Source organism: Malaya genurostris, chromosome 3 (assembly GCF_030247185.1).
Source record: "Malaya genurostris strain Urasoe2022 chromosome 3, Malgen_1.1, whole genome shotgun sequence".
Taxonomy (NCBI): Eukaryota; Metazoa; Arthropoda; class Insecta; order Diptera; family Culicidae; genus Malaya; species Malaya genurostris.
The window spans coordinates 21,523,108-21,534,171 of NC_080572.1; the positions used below are offsets into that span (position 1 = coordinate 21,523,108).

The 11,064-nt window shown below is 34.8% G+C and overlaps 1 long non-coding RNA gene across 1 annotated transcript; it reads left to right on the forward strand.

The window, feature by feature from the left end:
• Positions 1 to 216: 216 nt before the first annotated feature.
• On the forward strand, positions 217 to 2,660 carry LOC131437933 (uncharacterized). The gene is made up of 4 exons (XR_009230846.1): positions 217 to 576; positions 685 to 924; positions 1,984 to 2,144; positions 2,377 to 2,660. It is a non-coding gene; the product is annotated as an uncharacterized LOC131437933 (long non-coding RNA).
• The last annotated feature ends 8,404 nt before the right edge of the window (positions 2,661 to 11,064 follow it).

An 11,064-nucleotide genomic window follows, 5' to 3' on the forward strand; every position in this document is an offset into this window, starting at 1 on the left:
ATACACACAGACATTTTCCGATCTCGTCCGGCTGAGTCGATTGGTATATAATACTATGGGTTTCCAAGGCTCCGTTATGTAGTCGTTTTTTTCAGCAATTCTAGTACCTTTTTACAGAGAAAGGTCAAACAATCATTCTTTCCCGAACTAGCAATAATCCTACCAGGGGTGCAACCAACATTTGTGTTCTTCCTGAAGAAGACACAAATCCATTTATTTAGTTACCACTTAAGCGACTGTCCCAATTCGATCATCGTAGCAATCCGCCACCGCTACCACCAGAGCCGTTGTCATCACGGTGGTGCGGCATTACGTTGCATTGGTGAAAATGCATCGTATCGTGCATCAGTTACTTGCTTTTCAGTATTGACTTTCTTGGCAGTCAGTGTCTGTGGTTCTGGTGGAGTGCGGATGAGTACGGTGGAGAAGTGGAACGCGGGCTTCAGCGAACAGGCAAAGAAGCAAGCAAACCAGCAACCAGAGTATCAAATTACCAAATCATTTTTGCTGTTGTTGCTGCCGTTGGTAGATTTGTGTTAGGTGCCGCTTGCAGTGCCCCGGCTGAGTCAGTCATAAGTGCGTTTTTATTTTTAAAAATTATTTAATTTTAGTGTGCTCTTCTCATTCGTTCTGCATGTTGTTCTCTGTCTGCCTCTCAAGCCTTTGCTCTGTCGTTTCTTCCAGAAAATAAGAAGTGCTGATATGCTCGAGGTAGATCTAGATCGTGGTCTGTTAGCTGCTCATAGAAATGGATAATTGATGTAATTTCAGCAGAATGAAACCTCCGCTAGTGGCAAAATGTATGCTGGTACTTGCTCAGTAGAAAGCTAAACCAAGAAAACATGCAGTTTACAAAAAAAAAAGATTACTATCGATGATATCAGGGAAGAGCTACAGGAAAATATTGGATGAAAAAGGTGAAATGTACGTATCATACAAAGGCCATTCGCAAAATAAACACCCAAAACACGACATGTAGATTTCCATCCATTGTTTTGAATGGACTTTCTCGAGGAAAAGTTGATAAAAAGTATTAGTTAAAGAAACCAATGGGTTTACTTACACTTACACTCGTGTTAGTAGTCTTCATCATACTTAAACAAAACGCCATCACTTACAAAGAAAGTTTGTATGCCGTGGTATATTTTTGATAAATCATTGCCATTAACCAATAATGAATCGTTCAATTGTTTAAATCGCTGAAAAACCATAATGCATACCAGTTTTTTGGCGGAACTGTCAGCAACGAGATGATTATAATTGTTTTGTTGCAACCTATTAGGTTTGCTCAGCTACGATATATACTTATTTATGCTTTGTTAAATACACATTTTATGTTGTCTACGAACAATTTATTGTTGCTATGTTCAGTGTTTATATGGACTTCGGGGAACATGCGCATTTTTAGTCTAAGTAGATCAAAACATGGGAGTTCGTGCTCGCATCTCACCTGAAACAGTCCAAAATTGCTTACGGTCGAGATGACAGAAAGACAATACAGTGTAGTGAACAGTAGAATATACGAAATGGGCAAATACGATTTAATAAAGACTGAAACTTTGCCGACAAAACCAAATTCAATTTATACTGATTTCAAGGGCTACAAAGTTACACCAGCGGTAAATGAAATTATAATCTTACTTAAAGAACAAATGCATCTAGACGTTAATAATGTAACTGACAGTCAATTCAACAAGGCGTCTAACGGTGTGTACATTATTTTTTTCTATAAACACGTTGATTTATTGACAATATGCATAAGTTTTTCTTAGCCGTGGCATCCACAATACATAGTACTTTAAACCTAAAACATTTCGAAAATCATATTAGTATGTTGGTATTCATAAGTTATTCGAAGCACTGTTTTTATCATTATTTGCTATTAATAATTACATTAAATAAGATACATTTATTTTGTACATGATCTTATAACTATTTGAGGTTTGTTTGTATCAGTTCCTCACTTTTATTCATTTAAAACAGCTGGCTATTGGTTGAACTCATGGAAGAGAAAGGAGTCTAACATAAAATAATTTTAAATTGGAACTCCAATGGACTTAATGAAATGATAAAGAAGTTTCATGTAAGGAAGGTCACGACAAGCAAGAATTTCACGAACCTGGACATTGGACAGTCTACCTTGGGTACGTAAAGATTTTATTAGTTGAGATCTTACATCACGATACTCCACGCATGTCCAAACTACATGATCAATATCGCGATAACCTCCACAAGCACAATGATTAGTCTCGGAAAGTCAAATTCGAAGGAGATGTGCATCTAACGTGTAGTGATTGGACATGAGTCTGGACATCACACGAATGAAATCCCTACTCACATCCAGTCCCCTGAACCATGCCTTTGTCGATATTTTAGGAATAATTAAGTGCATCCACCCACTCAGATCATCTTTATCCCAAGAATCGGTCTCTCATATATTTCACCTTTGGCTAAAATATCGGCTCTTTCATTGCATGAAATGGAGTAATTAGCCGGAAGCCACTGGACAAGGAAGAGGAAGACTTGGACACCATTTGATTCCAACAAGACGGCGCTCCGTGCCACACAGCCAACGCTATGATCGATCTTCTGCGCACAGTCTTCGAAAATCGAATTATCAGTCTAAATTCGGATGTCGTTTGGCCGCCTCGGAGCTGTGATTTGACGCCGTTATTAATTATATTATATATATATATATATATATATATATATATATATATATATATATATATATATATATATATATATATATATATATATATATATATATATATATATATATATATATATATATATATATATATATATATATATATATATATATATATATATATATATATATAATAAGTGTTATATAGACAAGCCAGAGACAATTCAAGTCTTTAAGGATAACATGCGTGCAGCCATAGCTGAAATAAAGCTGCATACAATCGAAAATGTACTAAAAAACTGGACCGACCGTTGGCGTACTGCAAGGCCAGCCGAAGCAGCCATTTGAATGAAATTATATTCCACAATTAATCGGAAGAATTATACTTTAATATGAAAAAATACATTTTGAAATCGGATGAACCGTTTGTGTTTTATTGATTGTTTAAAAAAAAAGTTACATGGCGGACCCTGTATTTATTCCAATTGCCAAAACATTGGGGGTTCATAGCCACTCCAATAAATCTTTTGGAGGGGTAAAAAGTGCTTTGCAGTAGTGTCGAAATGACGGAATGAGCAATGAATTCTTACTCGACTGCATGATTTTTCAGTGCTCGAATTTTCGCCTCAGATGGATGCTCGATCAACCCGATTGAAATGTCATTGAATATTCACTCATTTTATGAATGGGTTAGTGTAAAATTTCGGCGACTTACGCCATTTCACTGCACTCCAGCAAGGGGAATGGATGATGCTGACTAAGGAATGCTATTTTGATAATTCCAGCGAATTTCTACAGTATATGCTCTAATTCTAAAGTTGCTGTCAGAGTGAAAGCGTCACGCGAAGCGTCTGCATGTGCGTGAGAGCTAGTTATGCCGTTTTTCATTGAAAAACTCTGGTAGCGTGGATTGCTCTGATTTTGCACTTTCGAGCAGAAATGCAATATTTTGACGGTGTTTCATTGCCATTTCTACTCGAAAGTGCAAAACCAGAGCAATCCACGCCACCAGTGTTTCTCAATGAAAAACGCCATTAGATTCGATCAGAGCAAACCTGTCAGAGTGAATGCGGTGCGAAAACAATACATCGCATTAAACCGCTTCGCTTCGGTCCGTGTTCCGCGCCCACTCAGGCTTCACCCTAATAATAACTGGTTATTTACTAGTACTGTATATCTGAAAAACTTGAAGATATATATTCACACGGAAAGACCGAAATCAGCATTTTGGCGAAAAAATTAGTTGATTTTCTGATTTTAGTTAGCATCAATCGAAACTCACTGTTTCGAGTAAAAACATTATTACGCACAATCGCTTCAAATGTGCACAAATTCTGAATAAATACTCTTTCCACTAAGAGTTTACGTCATTTTTACATATCGGTTTAGAAATTTTTATATGGATATATCAATTTATATATGTCAAAAAAATTTGCAAGCAGTTTCAACAAGACTGCCTTTTTTTAACTTTTTAATCGATTGTTTTGCTTTGACACTTCTCATAAGCTTTTGGCTAATAAACTTGTTAATAAAAACAATTCCAATTTCTGATGTTAATAATAAAATTAGTTGTCAATGAGAATTTCATGTTGGACTGAAATATTGCTGGTTTGTGTCCAGGATATTCGCCAACTAAACACATTCTCTAAAAATAAGAGTTTTTTCAGCAAACAAATTTCTCAATTTTATTTAATTTCATAGTTATTTTGAAAATTTTGTTGTTAAAATCAACTAATTCAAAAACAGTAATACGAATTAGGCGCAGAGCTAATTTCGGTCATTCCGTGCTGTTATATAATCATGAAAAATCTGGAAAGAAAAAGAAGAAAACGAATTGACAATTCAGTCCGCATCTCCTCACTCAATTCCGACAGAATTCCGAATCAACCGGTTGTAGGCGAAATTCATTCGGAATCGGTTGTTGCACTGGAGTTGGTAGTTATTCGGAATTCATAATGATTTCCACATGGAATTCCGAATGAAAATTGCTCGTCGATTCGGAATTTATTCGAAATTCATTGGGATCTGATAATGTGGACCTTCTCTCACAGGCCAGCAATAAATTCGTCCGGAAAATATGCAGAGTATGGTGAAATTCTTTTCATCTAAAAGGAAGTAGAGCAAAATTTTTTCCCCGGTATCCGGAATGGCGTACGAGTGGTACGTAAGGCAATTCCATCTTACATCATTTGTTGTTAAGGTGGGATACATCCGTGTAAAACGCTGATTACACGTCAGTTTTGTGAACAACCTGTACACTACGGCTCTCCCTCGGAGCTAGGAAGCTCTCTCCCTTTAGAAAAAGGATAACAACAAGATTCAATAGCAAAACAAATTATTGTTATGTAACACAAATATAAGCCAATCGGCCACGTAAAGCTTACCAAGTAGCATTATAAGTTACTGTCTTGTATTTTTCTAATGATTGTGCAATTAATGAAGTTAGTTTATATCACTATTTCTTCACACTTGTGTTATGAAAAAAGCGCAATTTTGCTGTGTTGTGCAACATACTTTCAAGTTCATCCGTTATTACGAACATTTATTCACAACGATTGTGCAACTGATACAAAAACTCATACGTCGATCCCATCACAAAGGCAGTCATAAAATCAGCGAAAAAACAATTGTGAAACTCGTGAGAACTACTACGTAATGTAAACAAGAAATGACGTTTACAAAAATTTTCTAACTTAATTTCTAATCAACACAAACATCTTAACACAAACATGGATCTTGTTAAATATTCTGCTCATGAAAAATTATAATGCAACATATTGTAGAATTGATCTTTTGTGTTTTTGTAAATGAAAAATCGACAACGAACTGAATTTTTATAGTGAAACATGTATTCGTACGCCCGAAATTTTCAAGCGCCTTCGAATTAACGTGTTTTGATGATTCTAGACCAATTTCGGTGAGAATAACAGCCTAATATTTTTAATGAGAATCATTTTTTCTTGAATTTTTTTTCAATATAGCATCGATGGTAACAGTGAGTTGAATAGAAAATGGTTTACCCAACGTAATGACATACATTATCTAAATAACAGGAAACATTAACATGTTAATATTTCGGAAAGAAATGCTTTACGTTTTGTTTTTTATCAGTTTAAATCTTCTAGTTGAATTAAACAACAATGCAGTATAGTCATTCATCCTAGCGGGCCCGACTTTTGTGATACGCATTGTAGGTATTATTTTGGTAAGTCCGTGTGCTGGAGTTGCAAAAACAAGTTGCCCGAGCGGTAATATATAACTATGATCAACTTAACTTTTCGTTTAATATCTTTAAAAAGTGATGTCAGGTCTGCTCTTTTTTTCGTGAGATGAAAACCGAATACAAATTATCTGATTGATTTTTGTTTTCATTACGTATATAACGCTGTATTCCTCTAACTTTTATTATAATAATCTCATATCAGCAAGTTTTGCGTTCAATTCAAACAAATAAATCTTGCACAACTTTTTTGCAAGTTTTGAATTTTATATCAATGTTTTTCTAAAACTGAAGAAAACTGCACACGCTGATCTAAAAATTCACGAGGCAGCAAAAACAGTGCGGACTCTAAAAAAATATATTTTTTACAGCAACGTTATCAATTCGAACTAGCCTTTTTTGCCTTGCGGAGAGCATCAATCATTTCACTAATTTTTCTTCCACAAGAGATTTATAGCAATTTCGACGTATATTGTATCCGGTACAATTATGACAGCCGTTTGGAAAGTTTTTGATAAGTTGCACAATTGTTATAGTTACTCCCGTTTTACATGACGATGTGAAATTTTCTGTAGAGCTTCTATTGAAACATGAACAAATTGGTGATTTACTGCACAATTGTTTTAGATGTAAGATGTAAGTTGTTCTACAGTGATTTTTTCGGTAGTATTGTGAAACTTACCAATTTTAATATATACTTCTAAACATATCTAACATAAATAACATTTCTAAATCAATTGTAAAACATCTTGAAAGTTCAATTAAGTTACATTTGCTACTTGAGTTGTACGCGGAAAGGCCTGAATAAAAAATATACTTAAAAAAGCATGAGACTTTGGCTCTTTACCTCAGATATGTAAGTAACTTTTATTTGTGAGTGCGTTTCTTCTTATTGGTGAGATATTTGATTTTCTTAAATGGATTCACGCATTCAGGGGTAGGAAACTTTTTGAGTCGAAAGAGCCATGAACTACAATTAATCAATTTTTATATTTTCAAAAGAGTCACAACATATTTTCGTACAAACTACCATTCAAACAGTATTTGAATGAATAAATTTCATTTCATTTCATTTTTCATTTACAAAAACACAAAAGATCAATTATACAATATGTAGCATTATCATTTTTCATGTGCAGATTATTTTAAAAGTTCCATGTTTGTGTTAAGAGCAGTTGTATTGAAAATAAAATGTGAAACTTATTCATTAGAAACTATTTTTGTTATGTTTTTGTAAACGTCATTCCATTTCTTGTTTATTTATTTTTTTATTTATATATTTTAATGAACAGACAAACTAAAGTCCTAATGATTATTAGTAGTAGTTTCACGAGTACCACGATTGTTTTTTGGCTGGTTCTATAACTGCCTTTGTAATGGGATCGACGCATGAGTTTTTGTTTCGATTGCACAATCGTTGTGAATAAATATTCGTAATAAAGGAAAAACTTAAAGATATATTGAACAACACAGAAAAATTGCGCATTTCCATAACACACCCGTTACTAGAATAGTAATATAAGAAACTTAATAAATTGCACAATCAGTAGAAATTCAGGACAGCAACTTAACATGCTACTTTGGTATGTAACTATAGTGTTGTAATGCAATTAAACTTCAAGTACATGGCTTAAACGCAATGTTAAGATCACAATACAACATGAATATCGCATTAGGGTCAGAATTGCTATAGTGCATAGTCAGCTCTTTCTAAAACTTATTGTGAGTTGAAATTTTTCGTCATTTTTTCATCAAAATCATTCCATTCTTCAACAAAAAACATATCCGAATGAAACTTTCACAGATCGCAGATAATACAAAAAACTACAGTTCATTTTATAAAAATCACAAAAAATTATTATAATATAAAGAAACATCGTAGAGTCAAATCCGCTAGAAATCCGAAGGCCAGTAACTATTTTAAAATTTATGACAAAAACATGACTCGCGGCATGGTTTTTTCATACGTGCTAGGTATTTCGAAGCGTGCATTTGTCAACGCACATGGAGTTTTCCAATGCAACAGATGAAGAACTGATACACTAATGAAGGTAGCTGTTACTATCTCGTGACAATAGTGACGAAATAGTAGAGATTTTTTAAATACAGTGAAATCAAATGGAATTAATTTTCCTTTCTAAATTAAGTTTAGTTTTTCAATGTTTCTTTTTGAAAGTCATTTTTATGATCAAATGAAATCATAACTTGAACAAAAAATAAAAATACTCTTTTTCTGACCCATTACTGTTTTTTTTAAATTTTTTTATTCAATAGTAACATATTTAAAGGCACACTGCTTAAACTCTAAGATGCCAAGGGCATTTTCTAATTTTAATTAACGACTAACTTAAAACTATGATATTATCATTGGGGTAGTGGCGTCCCATTAGTGTTGATTCCATGCCAGTTCAGTGCTAAGGCTGTATGCATATGATTACTTAGGTGGATAATGACGATAAAGCAAAGTCTTGGCATTACATTACTTTTGTGGAATTTGACCTCTGTTTCAAAAGACTATGCAGAAATTTTGCTCTGTTTCATAAGACTTCACAACCGATTCTTAGTGTTCAGAATCATTACATGGCCACGATCCTACTGACACTAAGAATGAATTGGATCCGAAAGGTATGAATAGACCATAATTATTCAATCGAGTGATATCTTAAGAATATTTCGTATATCTATCGTGAAAATCTAACGCAAAGCATTACATATGTGAATGAGTGGTAACACTCTTGACCGTAGGCTACCCGGAGTTTTACGAATTTAGGAAAACAATCACCAAACTTTCAAAAAGCTATTTCTGAGAAATTGGAGTGAGTTTCATTTTCGAATTTTTGGTAACTATTCTCGGAAATTGCAAAACCAGAAACTGAGGATTGGTATTACTGAAATAAGTCTATTCTATCGTCTAATACCGAGCTCTCCAAAATAGATAAATTTATACAATAATTTTATGGAATTCATTTCTCTATACATAGTCATTTGTGACAAAGCCATTCAGAATGTTCGTATGTGATCATTCATTTAAGTTTTATACGCTTATTATTGTTTCAGTGATGACTTATCCAATTTCAACAACTTCATTTAAAAGTCATTAACAGACAATTGAACAAGTTTGAAAGCCCAATGGCGAGCACTATCGGTTACGGATGTATCGCATAAATAACGTAACCGACAAGCAACAGTTCCTTTTATCTTCTAAATTTTCGCGGAGATGGCAATTTTGGCAAATTTTAAGGGCTCACAGTGAATTAAAGATACGGTCATTGATAAGGTTCCAACGGTTCTTTCGGTGAAATTTCAACCGATTTATATAATCGTAGGCTCGTTTGAAAGCTACAAAGAGGCATCCTTCGAGTAGAAATAGTACATGATGGACTCTTCCATTTCCAGAAATATAAACGAATAATTTATGTAACCGAAAACCCTCACTTTTCTGTACAATTTTCTCCCGGATGGCAAAGGCGATTTTGAAATAGCTGAAGTTCGTTTATAGGCTGCAGAGAGATTCAAAGTTCGAATGCATTGCCAGTATTGTCCGTAGGATCGTAACACTAGCCATGTAATAATTCTCTATGATTAGAATAGGTTACAAAAACTAATGAAAAAGAAGGACAAACATTTGCATTTCGATTTCAAGAATGTTACCAAATAAGTGACGTACGCATTAAAGCACTATTTTGCGGTTTTTAACTTATACATCATTCGTCTACCGGACTAGAAAAATATTCTGACCCTGTGTGTTGTGTTTCGAATCGAGCTCAGGTGGGCTGCGTGAAAGACAAGACAAGAGAAAAGCACACCACTAGGTGAATCTATAAACAGTTTCTGAATTGTTGTTTCTAGTTTCTACTGCTGAATTGGAGAGCTGAAAATTTAGGGTGCAATCGCTGTCTTGAGCTGGCTTTAACATTCTATTCGCACTATTCCGAGATTTATCTGATATTCCAATACACGCACACGCCGGCAGCTCAGTCATCGCCGATGAGGAGAAAAAAATGGCCCGGATTGTCCCGGATGGTCCCGTGCCGACCGTCCCGTAGTAGTGAGAAAAGACTTTAAGCAGCATTGAACCTTGAGGCTCTCTTTGAAAATTTAGGTCAAATGTGAATATTAACACCTTTAAAAAATTAAAAGTAAAATTTACTTTCATATCATCAATTTTGGAAAATGGCACTGCGAACTAGATTTATCATTCACGTAAAGTTAAACCAAAAAGCCAATAGGTCTTATGTGGTCGCCCAAATGACGAAAAGGAATGCTTATTTTACTTCGAACATAGTTCTAACATGCTCTCGACCTGTGCTGTAACGCAGAAAAAACAGTCATCAAACGAATATATGAACCTAAAGTAACATAAATTACAAACTGATGGAGTTGGAAGTTGGAAGTAGGCAGAGAGAAGTAAAAAACGAAGAATGGACAGCAATGTGAACGTACATAGAAATTACGGCGAACGTTCCTGACCTCGACTGATCTGGAACTGTATGTTCTTCGTCGTTTGAATGCTGGTTTCATTCTTCAACCCAGATGAGTCCGTTGCTTGCTATTGGTGTGTTTCATACATGGTACAGAACTCACACAGCCACCGTTGAAAAATCTGTCAGTTTGGACCTCTTCCGACATGCAAGCATCGCCTGTCGAGTAAATATTGACTGCATGTTTCGACAGGTTCCCGACTCGATCGTGCACGTCTATAGAAAGTCCACTAGCCCGAAAGTTCTCTCAGTGTTTGAAAGAGCAAAACACTTACGGCTTTGGTGGAACGATTTGATTCGAGAGTTCTGCCGTACCAGTGGACGCATGATTAAAAACTTGTTTATTCAAGTTCTTTATTTCGATCTACATAAAGTGCACTGGTTTCCAGTCTGTTGTCATGCAATACGCACTTCTGCATTTTTTTTCGTTTATTATCCAGACCTTTCTGAATTAGATGCTTTAATGATTTTCTCTTCATACCTTTCGTTTCGTTTATTAATTTCTTTTCTTTTTGTTTATTGCTTCAGAAATGACCTTCGTAAAATCATTATCATCAATTCTGAAATGTGCTGCGGGATACGTGACAAGAGTCTCATTTCTCGTGATCGAGCATACGATTCGTAGAATATAGAATGAATAGGGTTACCGAAACTGTAGTTGATTATTTTTTCCACCGAATCTGACTATGAACAAAGCTAATACAACAGAATGA